At 38.3% G+C, this 19,357-nt stretch overlaps 1 protein-coding gene across 1 annotated transcript in view; it reads left to right on the top strand.

Annotated features, from left to right (window-relative positions):
- Positions 1-6,313: 6,313 nt before the first annotated feature.
- LOC141508479 (RCC1 and BTB domain-containing protein 1) overlaps positions 6,314-19,357 on the top strand; it is a 76,549-nt gene continuing 63,505 nt past the window's right edge. Inside the window, exon 1 of the mRNA XM_074217141.1 lies at positions 6,314-6,548. The gene's annotated coding sequence lies outside the window, so the exon portion shown is untranslated. The remainder of the gene's footprint in view (positions 6,549-19,357) is intronic.

Genomic DNA, 19,357 nt, shown 5'->3' with positions numbered 1-19,357 from the left:
TAAGGAACTTCAGTTCCGGAAGCACAGCCTTATTATCTTGAAGCCTTCTGGGGACATAGAATGGATCCTACATATACATATACATGTTAAAAAGAGTCATATGTACATGTGAATATATAGCTCTAAAAGCATATAAGTGTCAGAATCATTCCAGATGTCTTTCAATAGAATTAACAACTGTTTCTTAGTTTAATTTCACTGGGGTGAAAGAGGTAAGACATCATAAACAACACACACACATACATCTTTGTATATCCTTAAGTCATTTAGATTTAAATATTCAAATATTTGTCCCCAATAAACCAGAAAAATCAAAGGCAGTGATTAAAGCTGTCCATATTCATTATATCTTCCTCTCAAAGAAGCCTCAAAAATCTTACCATTAGAGTTTATAAACTAGTTGTATCTCACAGAGTTACCAAAGCTAGCTCATCTTGAATGGGAGCTGAGATAATACAAGAATTGCAGCTTGAAAACAAATTAAATTCTCCCTTCTGGCTTCTCTAAAGTTTTTTTTTTATCTTAAACTGAAAAACAGCTGTTAGTTTCACACTGGGGGTGGTTAGAATGATTCTGTTGCTTGTATGGTTTTAAAAGAACCCCAGGATCCTCTGTGGGTTGTAAGATGTAAGCTGATCTACTATTAAAGTGAGTTCATCTGTAGAGATAAGCAGCTTGAGAATTCCTTTTTGTGCCAAAGCCTTCCCCTTCTGTTTTAGGCCTTGAGCCAATAAGCCATTCTCTAAGTTCCAGAAGAATCTTATTTAAGGGCATAGGGCAACTAACAAATTATATTCCATTGAAATTAACTGTTTATATACATTACTTAAAAGTCAAAATGGAAAAAGGGAGGAGCAAATAATATTTGAGCACTGAAAGGTTCAAAGGGTTTGTGATACCATTGATTCTGTAACCTTATTCTTTCTCCTGCCAGGAAACTGTTAAAACATGGTTTGCTGGCACCCTCTTCTGGATTTATACTGTCATTACTTTTCCACTGTGGGTTGGGTTTCTGCCACAGACCTTACTTAGCTTGTGAAAGAGAGAAAGAGATTTTTCTTTTCCTCCCTTGCTCTGCTCCTTAGGAAAAGGCAGCAATGCTTATTATTTTTGTTATGCCTTTACTACTGATAAACATATGGAGGGTTTTTATATTCTATAGCCATTTTAATAACATTCATGCTCATTATGAGTTAAATGGATTTGTTGGGCTACTCTGGAAAACTGTTTACTAATCACTAGCTCATTTTTATGAGAAAAAACGGCTTGAGTCCTAAGCAATCCACTTACCCATAAACCTTGCATACCAGCTTCTGAAATTACATGAATTAGGTTCAATGTTGGATCATATTACTCTTACTAAGATTTACTTTCTGGGAAATTTCAGAATTTAATTTAACTGTAGTCCATGTCTAATTCCACTCAGATGTGGGTAAAGAGTCTGCAGATCACAAATAAGAACTTAAGATAGCAATGCATATATTAGATAAAGGACAGCCTTTCTTCACTCTGCATCATCTTATATAGAATGTACATTTCCTCATAATCTATAAGCTGATACAGAGTGAAGTGAGCAAAGAGAACTGAAAGAACAATTTGTTCAATAAAAATACCATTGAAAAGCTTTAGAATTCTGTTCAACGGAATAATAAGCATGAGACAAGAGACCTGAAGATGACATATTACCTAACTCCAGTTAGAAGTAATGGTTTTAAGATCCAGCATGCAATATATATTTTGTACACGTCCAATGCAGGAATTTGTTTGCTGACCTATAACATATGGAGAATAAGGATTTTCTATTTCCTTTTATTTTTAATTGTTCAGTGGGAAAATGGGCAGTGGGAAGAAAAGATAAATACTTGCAAGAAAAAAGCAAAAAGATTTAAAAAAAAACAGAATCAAATGGAGGTGAGAAGTTATAAAAAAGATTGCTACTTTTTCTCAGATACAATCAGAAGAATTGAAAGAGAAATAAAAAAAGAAAAGAGCTATCTGAAACATGCTATGTTGAGAAGAAATTTGTCTATTCATGGAAGTTTCATTTTTGTTTTTTGCAAGGCAGTGGGGTTAAATGACTTGCCCAAGGTCACACAAGCTAGGTAATTTTTAAGTATCTGAGGTCACATTTGAACTCAGGTCCTCCTCACTCTAGAGTCAGTGCTCTATTCACTGAGCCCCTAGCTAGCCCTTCATGGAGAGTTTTAAACCAGGAATTAGTAGTCTGGAAAGTGGGAGGCAGGGGGTGCAGCTAGGTGATGCAGTGGATAGAGCACCAGCCCTAGATTCAGGAGGGAGTTCAAATCTGGCCTCAGACACTTAATAATTACCTAGTTGTATGGCCTTGGGCAAGCCACTTAACCCCATTTGCCTTGCAAAATCCTAAAAAAAAAAGTGGGAGGCAGGACAGGTAGAATCAGAAATTGCCTATAATGTTTCAACCTTGAAATGCTTTCAGTATTAAAGTGAACAGCAATTGATTTTGCTATCATTTCTATCAGGGTATTCAAAGATAATAGAGTAAAGGAAATGGAGTGGCATATATAGTGTTTTGGTAAATTGTAGAGAACAGCTTTCACTGTAGTTTCCTGACTTTCTAGATCCTGAAAATAAAATGATAATAATAAGTGAAGATAGTCTGGGATACAATTGGAACATAGAGAATGAAATGGGAAACTTAATATGATTTTTCTTTATGATTATACAGCTTGAAATTCCTGGACTCCAAAGCTGGGAAATGGAAATGGGGAGCTGCTGTTTAGGCTCTTTGGGTGGTTTGAAAGGAAATAGGAAAAAAAGGTTCTAGGGAACTAGGAGTGCCATCATGTGCCTTTAAGAAAGAACTAAATGATAACAATGAGTTCTTGAGACTCTGCCAGAAATTTTAGAGACTTTACAAGCTGCCATTATTAGTTATAAAACCCAAATTTGATTTTTATTCTGAAAAGCACATTAGAACATACTACTTTCAAGTGTGCTCCCCTTGGGATAATTGTGATAAACTAGAACATAAAACAAGGGACTGCCACTTTGACTCATTGGCAGTAGTTTAGCTGAAAGTAGTAGACCTTATGAAGTGCTTGAAATAAACAGACCTTATGAAGAATCATACTAATTGAAATTATTACATGAGTAATCTGCATGATGTCAATAGAACAATATATAATTGGAATTATTCTAGTTTCATTTTAATTGGGACAATTATGAATACTCAGACTTTATTTTACTATTTGGAATTAGGACAAACTTGGGAAAATGCATCAGAAAATCTGATAGTTGTGTGATCTTAAAACAGGTTATTTTAAAAGTAGTGCTCTCAAGGTTTGGGGGAGGGGGAATTAAATGATATAATGACTGAGAACTGCCTAGCATTAATTTAATAAATCATTGTATTAGAATTATTGATAGAAAAGCAAACTCTTCTTTGATTCTATTGGATTATATATTTGTTAAAAGCCTGATATAAATGTTAGAAAACTATTTAGAAATCTGGAAGCTAATGCTGTTTTTGAGACTTTGATTATAGCAGAAATCTCCTTTAATTGTCCTCATCTGTAAAAAGCAGAGTCCCTAACATCTTACCAGCCCTTAGCTCACTGATTGAGGTAATGAAGTTTGAGTCTCTTGCAGCTGAATGCTGGTCTCTTGCAGCAGACATCACTGAGAAGTTTCAGTAGTTTAAGTCTTCAAGAACTCCATGTTCAAGTCAAAGTGTGATTCGATTTTAGTTGATAACTAGGAGATACAAAAGGAAACAATTCAATTTGCTTTCCCACCCATTGTACCATAATGCCCTAAGAATTTTTTTTAAACCTTAATTTCTTAGTTTACTACAAGTGAGATCAGATAAGTGGCTAGTAGTTAAGACCACCCAGCTTTCAGGATGGTTTTGTAAGAAATTCTTCTTTATGAAGTACTTAGCAACTGGCCTTGTCCATTTTTATACATCAGGTCTTTTATAAATGTTGGCTACTGTGATCTCAGTGCCACATTCTATCGACATCAGAACAAAATCCATAATGCTTTTTGCTTGGGCCAGATCTTGAAATTTAAAGTGAAATCTAAAGAAATTTAAACAGTAAAGACCTATAATATTTGACACAGAATACTTGGAGCTAACCTAATAATAACAATTATAAATCTAAATTGTCAAAGCTGTATATGTATTTCCTGGTTCTGTTAATGCCAAATAAATTACATACTTATATTGTGAAACTTGGCAACACCAACATAACCTCGTTAGGTTATAAAATTGGCTGTTAATGATTTTGTTAGGTATATTTTATGCAGAATGATAATAGTCTCATGGTACTTAAAAGGGTTTGAGAGACTCAATTGCTGGATAATGTAATCATTCCATTAATAATGCCAGCATTTTAATAAAAGGGTAGTATTTGATTGTCTTAGAGAAAAATGGCAGGGCTCACAGTTTATATGACCTTTTGGAAGAGGGGCTTTCCCAAGGGTAGCAATTGATGTTGATTGTTAACAATTAATGAGAGAGCACTAGCCCTGGAGTCAGGAGTAGCTGAGTTCAAATGTGACCTCAGACACTTAATAATAATTACTTAGCTGTGTGGCCTTGGGCAAGCCACTTAACCCCATTGCCTTGTAAAAAAAATTAATTAGAGAATGAATATTACAATATAACGATATTACCTGTGAGGATAAAAAAAGAAAGAAATCGAAATCTCCCCAAAACCTTAGTTATTAATTATCACTTATCTCAGTTTCAAAAGTTTTCTTTATTTTGTCTTATAAGTTGAAACTTGCTATTTGACAAGGTTATAAGTTTTTAGTTCTGCTGGTGATATGATATATCTGAAAATGCTTAAATCTGAGAGCGGCTACATTCTGATGTACTTAAAATGAAGAAAGTATACAAATTATCTTCTGTTGAGGAAGTAAATTCTGCCTAAATTTACTTAACTGTTTTAAAGTCCCATCTGGGGAGCAGAATCTGTCATCCCCTGGCGGTTTCAATAGCCATCATGAGAATTTGAAAAAAAGTGCCCTATGACATTAATGGTTGGGTAGTGACTTTAGCAAGCCTTTCATTTTAAGAACTGGTAAGGTTGACCTCCGGTCTTTCTTTTGTGATGGTATTTCTGTTTACATCAATGAAGTAACTGTATGTTGTTTTCTTGGCTCTGCTTACTACACCATGCATCATTTCATGAGGATTTCTCTGTTCTTCTCTGAATCCATCACATAGGTTTTATTCTTACAGCACAACAATATCCCATGAATTCATGTACTATAATTTATTTAGCCATTCCCCAGATTGATGAGCATTCGCTTTATTTGCAATTCTTAGTTAATACCAAAAAAAATGCTCCTGTATTTTAGTGTTTGTGGGACACTTTCTTATTATCAATGACCTTCTTTTGTATCTGTCTGGGTAGTGACTTTAGCAAGCCTTTCATTTTAAGTACTGGTAAGGTTGACCTCCGGTCTTTCTTTTGTGATGGTATTTCTGTTTACATCAATGAAGTAACTGTATGTTGTTTTCTTGGCTCTGCTTACTACACCATGCATCATTTCATGAGGATTTCTCTGTTCTTCTCTGAATCCACCACATAGGTTTATTCCTACAACACAATAACCCCCCCCAAAAAAAATACTCCTGTATTTTGGTGTTTGTGGGACACTTTCTTTTTATCAGTGACCTTCTTTTGTATATGTGGAATGGTGGAATCTCTGAATTAAATGGTATAAACTTTTTAGTCCATGTTCAATTTTCGTTGATAACGAGGAGATACAAAAGGAAACAATTCAATTTGCTTTCCCACCCATTGCACCATAAAGCCCTAAGAATTTTTTTTAAACCGTAATTTCTCGGTTTGCTTAATTTCCATAATTCCTAATTGTTCCAGTGATTCTGTTTTACCAAAGGGCAGCCCCTCCAGCAGCTTTCCCCATCATCTGCCCAATGCCGCCTAACCTAGATTATCCGCAAAGCGAAGGGTCCTTCCCCAAACCAGCCTGGGGGGGAGGGGGCACTGGCCAATCTTCTCTATTAGGGTTTCTAAGAAGCTGCTCCAAAACAAAGGTCTCTTTCCCGCCTCGCGGTGCCCGGGCCTCCACGTTGCCACCCAGGGCCCGCGGGGGCGGGGCCTCCAAGCTGCAAGGACACGCGTCCGGGCCGCTCCGGTTCCAGCCGCCCTCTGCCAGGACTTGAGGGGCTCCGCTGCCCCGCCCCGAGGAGCGGGACCAACCACCGCCTCGCGCCGGGCTCCGCCTCCTGCAGGCCGAGCCAATAAGGCGCTGGAGGCGAACGGGCGTCCCGCCCCCAGCCGCGGGAAGCCCTGCTCTCCGGGCGGGCCCCCAGGCGCCCGCGGACTCCGGCCTGGAACCAGGTCCGGGGCTTTTCCGGCTTCCCCCTCGCCTCGGCTCCGTGTCACGTGCGGCGGCGGCCGGGGCCGGGCCCGTCCTCGGGACACGTGACCCGGCGGCGCGGGCCCCTCCCGCCGAGGCCGGGGCGCCGCTCATCCCGCCGCGGGCAGCCGGGGACCGGAACGGCGCGCGCGCGGGCTGCTGGTCTCCAGGTAGCGCGCCGACGCGAGCCCGAGGCAGGAACGGGCGCCGCGAGGGCGGGGGAGGGGCGAGGGAGGCCGCGGCCCCGGCCCGGCGCCCCGCGCGGGGCCCCGTCCCCGCCCCGGCTCAGCATCCCGAGAGCCGCGCGGGAGGGGGCGGGGCGCCGGGCCGGCGGGGAAAGTTCTCTTTCTTGGCCGGGGTCACGTGAGGCCGCGCGCGCGTGCGCGTGCGCGGGGGGAGGGGCCCCGGCCGGGCCGGCTGCCTCCACACCTGCAGCTGTCGTGCCGCCTCTCCGGGGGCGGAGCCGCTCCCCTCTGACCTTTCCCCTTTCACCCCCGGCCCCGCGGGCAGGAAAGCCTTGGCTGGGCTGGGGAGCTTTGCGGGTGCGCTTCGACGCCCTTTTGGATCAATGTGGGTCCCCTGCAGCGGTTTGAGCATCCTCGTGGGAGACCGCTAACCACACCGCGCTGAGACTTTGGAAACTCGAAGAGAATAGCAAATTCAATTTAATGAGCTATTCAAGTTTATTAGATTAATCAGCTCAGGCTTTTGGCACACTTTATGCCGTTAGAATCCGTGGTGGACAGGAATGCCAGGCTTTGGCCACCCTTCTGCTGCCATTCCTGGGGCAACATCCTGTTGGCAGCAATTCTGGCGCATTTAAACCAGAATCTGGGGCTGCGTGGGGGAAATAATCACAAAGCTCTGAAGCCCTCTGCAGCGGTTTTATTAATGAAAGGCTCCTGTGCCTTTCAGCAAGGCTTGGCAAGATGTCCAGTAAATCAGCAGCATGTTTTGGGAAGTCTTCGTTAGTATTGGTAAAGGCATTTACTCGAATAGTATAGCAAGAACAATCACTACAAAACTTTCCTCAATTACAATCAAACACAGAGCAGGTAAGACTAGGTGAAAGTCTGAACGGTGAATCTTTAAGTGAGGATCAACGAAAGAGGGAGGTAAAGAAGTTAGATTTTTGTGCACAGTTAGTCCTAGAATGGCATTTATTTTTCAGGGTTTCTAGCACATGTCCTGGGTGAACAACACAGGAGAATGCTTGGGAGATTCAAATGAAACAGAAGATATGACTCCTGGTCAAGAACTTACAGTCGGGTCAGGGAGATAAGTTTGAACCAAAGAAATCCTATTTGTATCTATAGTGGATATTTTCTGGTTTGCCGGAGCTGAATTTAGCCAGGGAATGCTTCTTGGCAGAAATGAAAGCGGCAGATCCCATCCATCATTCTACTCATTTAAAAGCAATAAACTTGGCATCCCGAATTTGAATTATTTTTTAAGTATTTGGTTACTGTATTTCAGTACGGTTAGCTTCCTGTGTGATTTTATATTTTTTCTTTTGAGAAAGGGCCTTACTAGATAGGAAATTTAGTGAATCTATTCAAAGTCTAAATCATAAAATTTCTTTAAAAGTGAGAGATCTTGGGGTCCTAAAGTCTGAAAAGACCCCAGTAATTTGTTTAGTCTGCTTTTTCAGGTGAGACTGAAGAAAAATCCTTGGAAAATGGTTTTCAGTCTTCATGCTAAATTTCCAGTGGAAAAAGTTTCATATCCTTCCTCCCTTTTTAACACGTGCCATTGTTTATCAACTGTTAAAACTAGGAATTGCTTCCCTTTCCAGCAAAATTTTCTGTTGTCTTTAAGCTTTTCTTTTTCTACTATCTCCCCCCCCCCCAAATCTGGAATATGATGAAGTTACCTTTATCTTTCTGTTCTACTGAGTAAATGAACTCCTCTTTTCTTCTAAGACTTATTTATTATTTTTTATGAATTACTGAATTCCTTCTAAAGTTCTCTGTTAAGCTCTTTATGAGTCTTAAAACTTAGAGCACAGAAAGTAAGGAGATCTGTGGCTTGTAAAGATTTGAGACCTTGAATAAGTCACTCCTTCCATTCTACCTCAGTTTCTTCTCTTGTAAAATGAGTAGATTGAGCCATATGATCTCTATGGTCTGCTCTCCCCAGCCCTCTTCCCTTTGAGAGTCTGAACATAATATAGGCAGCTCTTTAAGTATAAATGCATTACGTTTCAAATAAATTTATTGGTGGCTGGGATGCATTTTCTCATAAAGACACCATTCTAAATGGTTTTGGGGTCCTGTAGTCTAACCTGCAACAGCTCATAATGTACTAAAAATATCATATGATACTTGAAATGTTATTAAACATAATGCATAACAATGTTTCTTTGGGAAATTGCAGTCAGTGTTGCAACTTGAACTCCCCAAAATGCTTACCTCCTCAGCCTTACCACCTGGGCTAGAGTGAAAGGAGAATCTGACTTGGCCTTTTGCTACTGTTAAAACCCAGAAGCAGCCATCAGTTCTTGGTCAGTTTTCAATTAGAGTGTTTCTTTTTCTTTATATACCTTCTCCCCCATCCACTAACCCATGTCTTTTTTTTTTTTTAAAGCAGCCTCAGGGATTGATTGATGTTTCCATATTCATCCCTGAAGCAGACACTGCAGGCCTTTTGAGGTTCTGGAAGATCTTTAAAGCTAGTCACAAAGAAGAAATAAATAAAATTTGCCTACTTGAAGGACTAAAAGTAAGACTCATCTAGGTTTTGGAGAAAAATCAGATTGTCTATTATCATTATTCTGTCTCAAAGGCTCTGGAGTGAAGATCGAGGCAAGGCAAAGAAATAGAATAGGGATTGGGTCTGGTAGCAGAGCAGATTCAGGATTTTACCTTATTTTTTCCAAGACACCTACCCCCACTTCCCTTGTTCCCATGAGTTCAAGGCAGTACTGTTGCTAGCAAGGATAGGAAAGAGGGGGGAAAGTTCTGTTTTCCCTTCTCCACTATTTCCAGTGGGAGAAATATAACATAAATAAATGAAAAGGTATTATTTGAGCACTTCCTCTGTGCCAGACAATGAGCTAGATGTTAGAGATACAGGGCTCTGGAAGCTAACAGTTTAATAGAAGATAAAAACATATCAGGGAATGGAGCCTGGGCAGGAACTTTTGTTCTGGGAAAATGTAAAAGGAGTGGGACAGGACAGGTAGAGTATCTTGTTGGATAGCTGGATCTGAAGAACTGTATCCTAGTAATTGAGAGCAGGCAGCAGATAAAGGGGGGCCTGGTGGACTAATTTATGCCCACTCAATTTCAGTCAACTAGGGTCCAAGGATGGTAGCTGTTTAGATGAAGGAATGAACTGAACTAAGGCCTGTGGGGACATGGGTTCTGAGAAGTCTTTTATATTAAGGTCCAGGTCTCTGTTCTGTGGGGAGGATGCTGGTTCAAATTATGAGGAGCAGAACAGTGGTGACATGATGAGGAAGAGTTGGCTATCTGGATGGGATAGCATAATTATAATATTTTCTATGCTTCTTTTTGAACATTGAAATAAGCAGTTAGATGGTTCAGTGGATAGAGAGCTGTGCCTAGAGTTCAAATGTGACCTCTCAGACACTTACTAGCTCTGTGACCCTGGGCAAGTCACTTAACATCTGTTTTCCTTACTCCACTAGAGAAAGAAATGACAAGCCATTCCAATGTCTTTACCAAGAATACCCCTGATGAAAAAAAAAGAAAATCCCTGATGGAGTCACAAAGAGTCAGACACAATTGAATGTCTCAACAACAAACACGCTGAAACATCTCTATCATTATTCTCAAAGTAAAAGGCGAATTCATCATATTAGACCTCATCTAAAGGATAATTTATGAAATGCCAAAATATCTTTGTAAGACAGGTTAATAAAATAAACTGAAAGATACAAAGTCATATTGAGATTTCCTTTGCATAGGGAGTATGTGACTAATCCACAATCGGACAAAAGATGAGCCTCAAGCTTGGTTTTTCCAAGTTTCTCATTCTTCTCCCTGTACCATACTGCTGCACACTGTTGTTCAGTGTGATTTAACACACACTGAGGATATAAAGAAGCATGAGAAGCAATTTCTTTTCTGAAGGACTTAATAAATGAGAGTTAAGAGAGAACCAACAGCTCAAGGAGTTGAGGAAGGTTTCCTGTCAGAAGCGATGCCCAGGGAAAGGTTTTGGTTTTGGGTTTTTTTGTATTTTGTGTTCTTTGGTTTTTGCAAGGCAATGGGATTAAGTGACTTGCCCAGAGTCACACAGCTTCGTAATTTTAAGTCTGATGCTGGATTTGAACTCAGGTCCTCCTGACTCTAAGGTCAGTACTCTATCCACTACACCACCTAGCTGCCTCTGGGATAAATCTTGCAAAAAACTAAGGATTGTTTGAGATTTGTTTTGCTCCTCATTATTATTATTATCCTGAAATTCCATGTTGTGAGGTTCCTAGAAGGATTCAGAGTCCCCTTAGGGTTTTAAGGTAGTCTTTGCTTTCTACTCTGCACTTCTTCTTGAGGTTCTATCTCAGTGATTTCTCATGAAGATGTTTTGTGAAAAATGAAAATCTTAATCTACAACAGCATTGCTCAAGAGATCTTCCTGTACCATTAAACAGAGACATTCATGAAATAATGTCTTGGTGTTCATTTGAATATCAAGTCATTTAGGGGTTTTTTCCTTTTTTTTTTTTTGATATTTTTTCAAGGCAATGGGATTAAGTGACTTGCCCAAGGTCACACAACTGAGCAAGTTTCAAGCATCTGAGGCTGGATTTGAACTCAAGCCCTCCTGACTCCAGGGCTGGTACTCTATCCACCACACCATGTAGCTCCCCCAAATCATTTAGGTTTGATGAAGTTAAGAAGAGATAGAAGCATCACTCTGGAAAGAAATTCCTTATTTTTTGTTGATGCTATCAAATGCTCCTAATTATAAATACTTAGTCCAGAGTGATTAAAATGACTTCTATTAAATCTTCTTTGCAAAAAGAAAGCCCTCTCTATAACAAAAGAGGACCCTGAATTACAAAATGTCCAGTCCTATATGTAGTTTGTAAGGTTTGTTCCTCCCCTTTGTGCCAATCAGTGACTGGGGTTACAATCTAATTGATACATTCACCCCTATATTGTTTCCCCTCCCTACTCATTATACTATTAAGCATAAGGGAGTGAAAGTAATATGCATGAATCTCCTTAAGCAACTCACTTGTAAAGGATAAGGACTGTGAGTCAAATGGGAACCAGATGGGGCATGCCTGATGTAATCTCAGGTCTTGCTCAGGTAGAGGTCAATTTCTTTGTCTTACACTCACATACCTACCCATAGGCAACAATGCAGGCAGACCCCAGTCTTTAAATGTAAACCAACAATCTCCCCTTACATTCCTGTGGAAGCCAAGCACTCCCATATTGATAAAATGTTTGCTTCCATTTTTAAATATCAATCCAATTATTGGTTTTTACTTTATTTTCACCGGCTAGCTATAGAATTATTTCTTTACTGTCCAGGTTGTTTGATGGTCATGAGCAAAGTGTTAGGATCTAAAATTTCTCATTTTTATTGATGTCTTTTTTTAATATTACCTAAATTTCCCTTTGCCTCAGAGAGCCAACCCTAATCATAAGAGAACATTGTTAAAAAGAGAGGGGAAAAATAAGCAAAATTGATCAATATTTTTTTTTCAAGTTCAATGAAGGCATTTATTTTGGGGGATTATACTCCCAAAGAGCAGACTGACATTTCAAAGAGAGATTGTAATTTCTACTGAGGAAGAGGGTGAATTTAGAGGTGAAGTAATTAAGAATACTCAAAGACTTAATACTTTTCATTTAGGGCAGGGAATCACTGTTTTGTTGATAAGGGTTTGTTATTTTTTTTAAATCTGAAATTATGTGCAGTGTTCCAGATCTGTGGACTGCTTAGCTAATCCCTGCAAGATGGGGAGGTTTGGTCCCATCTTTGGGTTCGATCTTGTTTTTTATAATTTTTCAACATTCCAAATATTTACTTCCCAACAGGGAGCATTATTTTAACCATTAGGGTGTTTGCAGGACAATTTTTAATGTAGGATTGAAAAGTATTAATGGAATTCAAGACCATGTCTGATACTATTTTGTGTTGTCTCACTTTTCCTTTGCTGTTAAATTTTACTCAGAGTTTTTCTGGACTATTTACGTATGAAACCAGCTGCATACTTCCAGAATTATGGTTTGGATTCAGGCCATAACTGAGTAGAACTGACATTTTTCATGAAGCTACAGATACAGAATCAAATCTAAATCCTGATTATAACTTTGTTAGTTTTTTTGTAAGGTATTTAACGCCTTTAGTAGATTTGAACTTTACTATTAAACTATCTCATTGCACAAAGTCCTAAAGAGGTGTTTTTAGCTTTTTTTTTAGCTCCTTGGAAATTTACAAAATAGAAGTTAGGCCATTTCTGTTTATAGTGCCTGGGTTTGGAGATGTCACAAAGAACTCTACTTTGTGGAACACAGTTTTTTCCTGTTTACCTTTTCAAAACAAGAACATAGTGTGATTTTTAAAAAAAGTTTCTTAATTAGCTTCCTGTCTATGCAAATATGTTTGCTGTTACCAAACGAGCCAACTAGGACACAGAAGACCTACTTTACCTATTTGTGAGCCTTCAGGGAAATAGTCCAGCTTGTATCCCAGATTGGGCCTTCAGTCAGATTTTGTTTAGGTGTTGGTCATTGATGTTGTGAACTGGGAACTTCCTAGAATCACCTGAAGTTTTTGTTTTGGGCTGGACCTATAACTTTACTAGTCCCAATATGGGAATTCCTCAACATCTCTTGCATCTGTCTTGAAGCAGGTTAAGGTGCTGAGAAATTAAGGAACTTACTCCTGATCACACACAGAAGTAACAAGGATCTTCCTGACTTCAAGGCCTTTCCTTTATTCATTCCTCCTATCTGCCTATTGCCTACAATTACTGGTATGAAATCAAGGAGCTTGCCCTCTCTATTACCGTAGGAAGGCTTCTAGAATATTCTGATGCCATTTGTTTTTCAAAGTAACACAGAGGGAAGGGAATTCTTCCTCCTTTTTTGGATTAGTACAAGATTGCTGGAAATAGGAGTGCAGGCTACTAAAATGGGGTAAGAGACAGTACTATTTAACTATTTCATGAAGAAGTTCAACAGAGTCCCCCCTTTTTAACTTATGTCTGACCAGGGAGGATTTAGGGGTTGAGGAGGTTTAAAAAACAAACATAGGTCTTTTTGAAGATAATAATAACAATAACATTAACAACAAGTAGCATTGATGTAATACTTTAAGGTTTGCAAAGCACTGTACAATTCTCATTTTATCCTCACAATTGCTCTGGAGAGGATATGATATTATCTACATTTTACTGATAAGGAAATTGAGAAGGACCTAGATGTTTTCTTGGGATCATAACAACTAGTAAGTGTAGAAGATGGATTTGAACTTGGGTCCAAGGCAGCTCCCACAGTCTTAGAAAAGAAAAAGAGCCAGAAAGGCCAAGTGGTGGGAATACTGGCATTCCGGGAACTTGGCTTATTAGAAAGAAGAGGAAGAAGTCCCAGATGAAATAGACAAGTTTCAGGACAAGCTGGAAATGGAACAGGAACTTTGAATCACTTTTGTTTCTAATTTAATGAGATGATGACCTTGATAACTAGAACAAAATATTTTGATAAGCACGAACTACTTGGAGAAGATTCCAGGTTGTGGGTTGAGGTCCCCTAGTTTGGCAGGTACTAAGAAGGTGCCTCAGTGTGTGGGAGAGGGTTTTGTCATGGGACAGTAATACTGCCTCCTCAGAGTACCCTGGCTATATCTAGACCTGCCTACGCTCAAAAAGCAATGACATCAATACATAGTAATAAGACTGATACATAATCAGCTGTATAGCCTTGCTAACATCAGAACTTACTCCTAAAAGATCACCTTTGTGGCCAATGAGAATCTGACTTGACTGACCTTCTTGCTCTTCTTAAATATGCCCCACTCCAACCTTTAGTACCTTTTCTTTGGTTATTTCCTGTGCTTTTTCTTACTCATCTGCATCTTCTGGCATCCTTCACTTCTTTCAAGGTTCAGCATAAGCATGTCCTTTGAATTAGGCTTTTCCTTAATCCTTATCAGTCCAGTTCTTAAATTATCTCCTATTTAAATGATATATTTATGCACATGAGACTGAGACAAAGATGAAAAATAACATAGTCCCTGCTCTCAATGAATTTATTGCTTACTTGGTAGAAACTGAATGAATGAAAAAAGCTTTTTTTGAATTCTTCCTTTTTGTCAGGCACTTAAGCTAAGCACTTGTTTTTTTGTAAATGCATAAAAGAAATAGGGGTTCCATTGTAATGGGGGAAAATCAGATAAATATACTGAAAAGATCCAGGGAAACTCTTCTAGGTATATTTGAGAAGAGAGAGACATATTTGTACCAACAGTATCTGGAAAGAAATTGAGCTCAAAGGAAGAGTAATTTATTTTTAAACAAAAAGAAATGAGTACATTCCAGACCAGCAAGATGATTTACACGATTTGAGAATTGTTGAAATTGCATAGGATTTGGCAACTAATTTGGTTGTGAGAAATGAGCAAGAGAAATAGAAGAACCAAGAATGATTCCAGTATTATAAATCTCATGGTGACTGGGACTCTGGTTCCCTTATCAAATATTGAAATTTTCTTACCAAATAAGTTTAGGGTAATTAGTACTATTTTGGAAATGTGTTTGAGATGCCATTGGGAGGTTCAGGTGGAGATGTCCGGTGTGTAGAGTTTAGGGAAGAGATGAGAGCTGGGTGTTTAGATTTAGGAATGAGACACAGAAGAGAGAAGTACTCAGGTCAGAGAGATTCATTGACTTACGTATTGCAAAAATTAGAGGTGGATCTAGGGAAAAAGTAACAAATTAAGAGTTGAGTATTCTATTGTTAAATGCCTTGTGAAGGGTTAGTGATATACAAAAATGAATAGTATCTGCCAAGAAGGGTCTTACAGCCTTAGTGGAAGGTAGAGTAGACAGAGGATGGGATCTTTACTGCCATATGGTTTCTCTTTGGCCAGTGACTGTTCTATTTGTTATTGTTGTTGAGTGTAATGACTCTTTATGATCCTATTTGAAGTATTCCTGGCAAAGATACTGGAGTTATTTGCCATTTCCTTCTCCAACTTATTTTACAGATGAGGAAACTGAAGCAAACAGGGTTAAGTTACTTAACTCTCAGTCACTGAGTAACAGAGACCAGATTTAAAGTCAGAAAGATAAACCTTCCCAATGCCGACCCTAGCTTTTTATCCATTCCACCACCTAGCTGTTTTATAGATGATGAAATCTAAGTTGTCTTTAGCTGTAGCTGACTGAATTGTGGCAGGATGCAAAGTATTCAAAGGTAGGCAGCAAATTTTCTGTTGGAAAAATAGTCCAAATGTACCTTGGTGTCATTTTCTTTTTTTTGGGGGGGGGGGGTGTTGCCAACTATCTTTCTTACAAGATGCCAGAAGCATTTCATGAGCATCTCTAGCTATTAATAAAAATACCTTTGAATGGCAGCTAAGTGTAAATCATTAATTAAAATGAAGCCCTAACTGGCTTGTATAAATATAGGAAATTCTTTAATGGGAGAAGTTTGTATGTATTTTGATTTTTTTCAGTGCAAATAAAATGTTAGCCAGGTGGCATAGGTATTGGATGGAGTACTGCTGAGTTGGGAAGATCTGAGTTTGAGTCTTATCTCAAGTATACTTACTAGCTGTGTCACTCTCAGGGAAATCATTTAATCCTTCTCAGTCTCAGTTTCTTCATCTGTAAATTAGGATAATAGTGCCTGCCTCACAGAAGTGTCAAGATAAAATGCATATATAAAATTTAAAAACCTATAAAAATATTAGTTATTATTAGTTTAAAATGATGCCACAGCCCATTAGTAAACAGCCTTATAGCATGTCTGCTAATGGTGGCACATGGACTCATTCGATGCTCAGGTCATGTGCCTTTTACTTCCAGAAGTACCAGTCCTGATACTAATCAGAAGACTACTCTCCCAAGTAATTAATAAAAGGAAAATCAGAGCTTGAAAAGTCAGAACCTTAGTACACAGCATTTTTTTTAAAATTATAGAACATTTTCCCTTTGATTATTCTCATCAGTATAGTTTTCTGTTCTAATGATCATTTGTGTATCTTAAAGTATAGCATTTTAGTTTTATGAACATCATTCTCATACATGTGTATATACATATACACATCCATATATATATATACACACACACACACACACACAAATATACATATACACACAAATATGTAACATACATATGTGAAGATCCCAAAATGTAGAGAAATTGTCTAGGTCATGCATCTATTAATTGTCAAAGATAGGATTAGAACCTAGCCCTTCTGACTCTAAGCAATAGGTTCCTAGGGTAAGAGCTGGCAGGGCCCATAGAAATGATCAGGTCTATTTCACAGGTGAAAACTGAGGCCGAGTGGTTTGCTTGTGGTTTATACTTGTAGTAAGTGGCAGAACCAGAATTCAAACAGAGGGCTTCCAATTTTTGTATCCCAAATCTAGTATTCCTGTTGCCTGACTAAATGAATGATAGCATTTGAAAGCCATGTTTCTACTTAAAGTGTATCCAGAAATTAAGAGTAATTATATGTAATATTTCCTTGTGTGTGTGACTGAACCGACATATTCTCCCATTCTATAATAGCATTATTTGATTATTTTCTTATTTCTGAAATAAATTTAAATATACTGTTCAACTTTTTCTTTTGACAGTATACCTTTCCTTATGACCTGTAGGCAAGATATCAGTGTTTGTAGAACCAAAAAAATGATTGAACCATCCAATCTTCCTATCCTTAACCCTAATGACAAAATCCTTAAATGACTGAAAATTTTCAGTTATTTTTTGTTAAGTAAATGAAAATTTATCTGCTGCTTTAGATTATAAAGCCAAGGTAAGAATATTTAACCTTAAAACATTTAGTGTTTTAAATATGTTTTTGTGTGTAAATGCTTACTTATTTGTAGAACTTAAATAGTGAAACTTTAGCCTAAAAGATTTCTTTTGCTTAATTTTTTTACATTAAGCAGTCATTTATAGCTTCAGGGTCAGGTTAACCTTTTAAAGCCCTTTGCAAAGTGTTTGTTGCTTATACAATTCACCTAGTTTCTTTTTTTTTTTTACATTTTAATTATTAAAATATATGTTCTTGCCTTTGAAATTGAGCATAATAAGTTGAAATATACATGTGTATACACACACACACACACACACACACACACACACACACAGAAGGAGAGAATATTTGTTTCGTCTCTGGACCAATTTAGAAGACACCATCATTGTCAGCTGCTTCATCCAAAGCTTATCCTCCTTATGATATATCAGGTTCTATTCATGAACAGGTGTGAACTGCACCTCAGGGTTGATGCTGAACTACTTTTCAAAACAAAATAAACACTTGGTTTATATTGATCAACCATATATCTGAATCTGAATTCATAGTACATGCTATAAAATAAGGTAGTTGGTACTCATGGGATGAAAAAATAGAAGTTAAAATTGGATTACCAGGTGGTGGCTAGAGCACTGGCCCTGGAGTCAGGAGTACCTGGGTTCAAATCTGGCCTCAGACACTTGATAATTACCTAGCTGTGTGACCTTGGGCAAGCCACTTAACCCCACTGCCTTGCAAAAACTAAAAAAAAAAAAATTGGATTACCATAGAAATTATCACTAAAGTCTCTTGAGCATTCAGGAAATGTACCTGATTATACTAGACTTCTAAAGCCTTTCTTGGAAAAAGGCATTGCTCAGTATGTATTGAAGACTCAGAATATCCTACAAGTCAATATGGAAAATATGGTGACTCAAACCCTGCCCTCTTAGAGCTTTCTTTATAAGATATTAAATCATTTCAGTCATTCCCATCTCTTTGTGACCCTAGTAGGATTTTCTTGGCAAAGATACTGGAGTGTTTGCTATTTCCTTTTTCAGCCCACTTGACAAGTAAGGAAACTGAGGCAAACTGAGTTAAAGGACTTACCTAGTAAGTATCTGAGTTCAGATTTGAACTTAAGAAGATGAGTCTTCTTGATCTCAAGACCCAGCTACGTTAGCTATCTCCTTTTTTAAGATAATACATCTCAAATAAAGATGCAGATACTGAGATGCATGTAAAATGTAAACATGTACTAAGAACTTATGACACAACCTAGTGAGGGTACTAGCGTGTTCTAGTGAAAAGAGTTGTACATCTGGATTCAGAAGATGTAGTCTTAAATCTTACCTCTATTATTTGTGCAATGTTGGATAAGTCACTTTATCTTTCCTGATCTTTGTCTCTTCATTTTTAAAATAAAAAGCTTGGAACTCTATGGTAGTTTCTTTTGTTTTTTTTAAAGGCAATGGAGTTAAGTGACTTGCCCAAGGTCACACAGCTAGGCAATTATTAAGTGTCTGGAGTTGAATTTGAACTCAGGTGCTCCTGACTCCAGGGCAGTGTTCTATCCTCTGCACCACCCAGATGCCCCTATGGTAATTTCTTTTGGCTGTAGATCCTACGGTCTTAGATGTTGAGACTATTTCCATTTTCTAAGGAAAGTAGATTTTTCTTCAATGCTGAGTGCCCCTTGTGTAACCTTGGAAAGCATCAGTTTGCAGTTTTGTAATCATCTTGATGATTCTGAAAACCATTCTAGCTCTCAAGTCAGAAATGAAAAGGAAGGGGTGGATTTCTGTTTTTAAAGATCAGGATATATACATTCTGGTTTTTAGAGAAATTCTAACAATTTAGGAGGTAAAAATTAGATTGTTTATCCAATCATTTAATTGAAAACTACTATAATAACAGAATTTCTCTTATTGTAAAATTCAAATGAGCCAAAGCATAGTTTTGCTTAATCCTTTGCCTAATTTTTGAATTATGAAGACTCAAGTTTAGTTGTCTTAAACTATAT

This window comes from Macrotis lagotis, chromosome 1, assembly GCF_037893015.1.
Source record: "Macrotis lagotis isolate mMagLag1 chromosome 1, bilby.v1.9.chrom.fasta, whole genome shotgun sequence".
NCBI classification, from domain to species: domain Eukaryota; kingdom Metazoa; phylum Chordata; class Mammalia; order Peramelemorphia; family Peramelidae; genus Macrotis; species Macrotis lagotis.
This window is presented reverse-complemented; position numbering and strand designations above follow the sequence as displayed.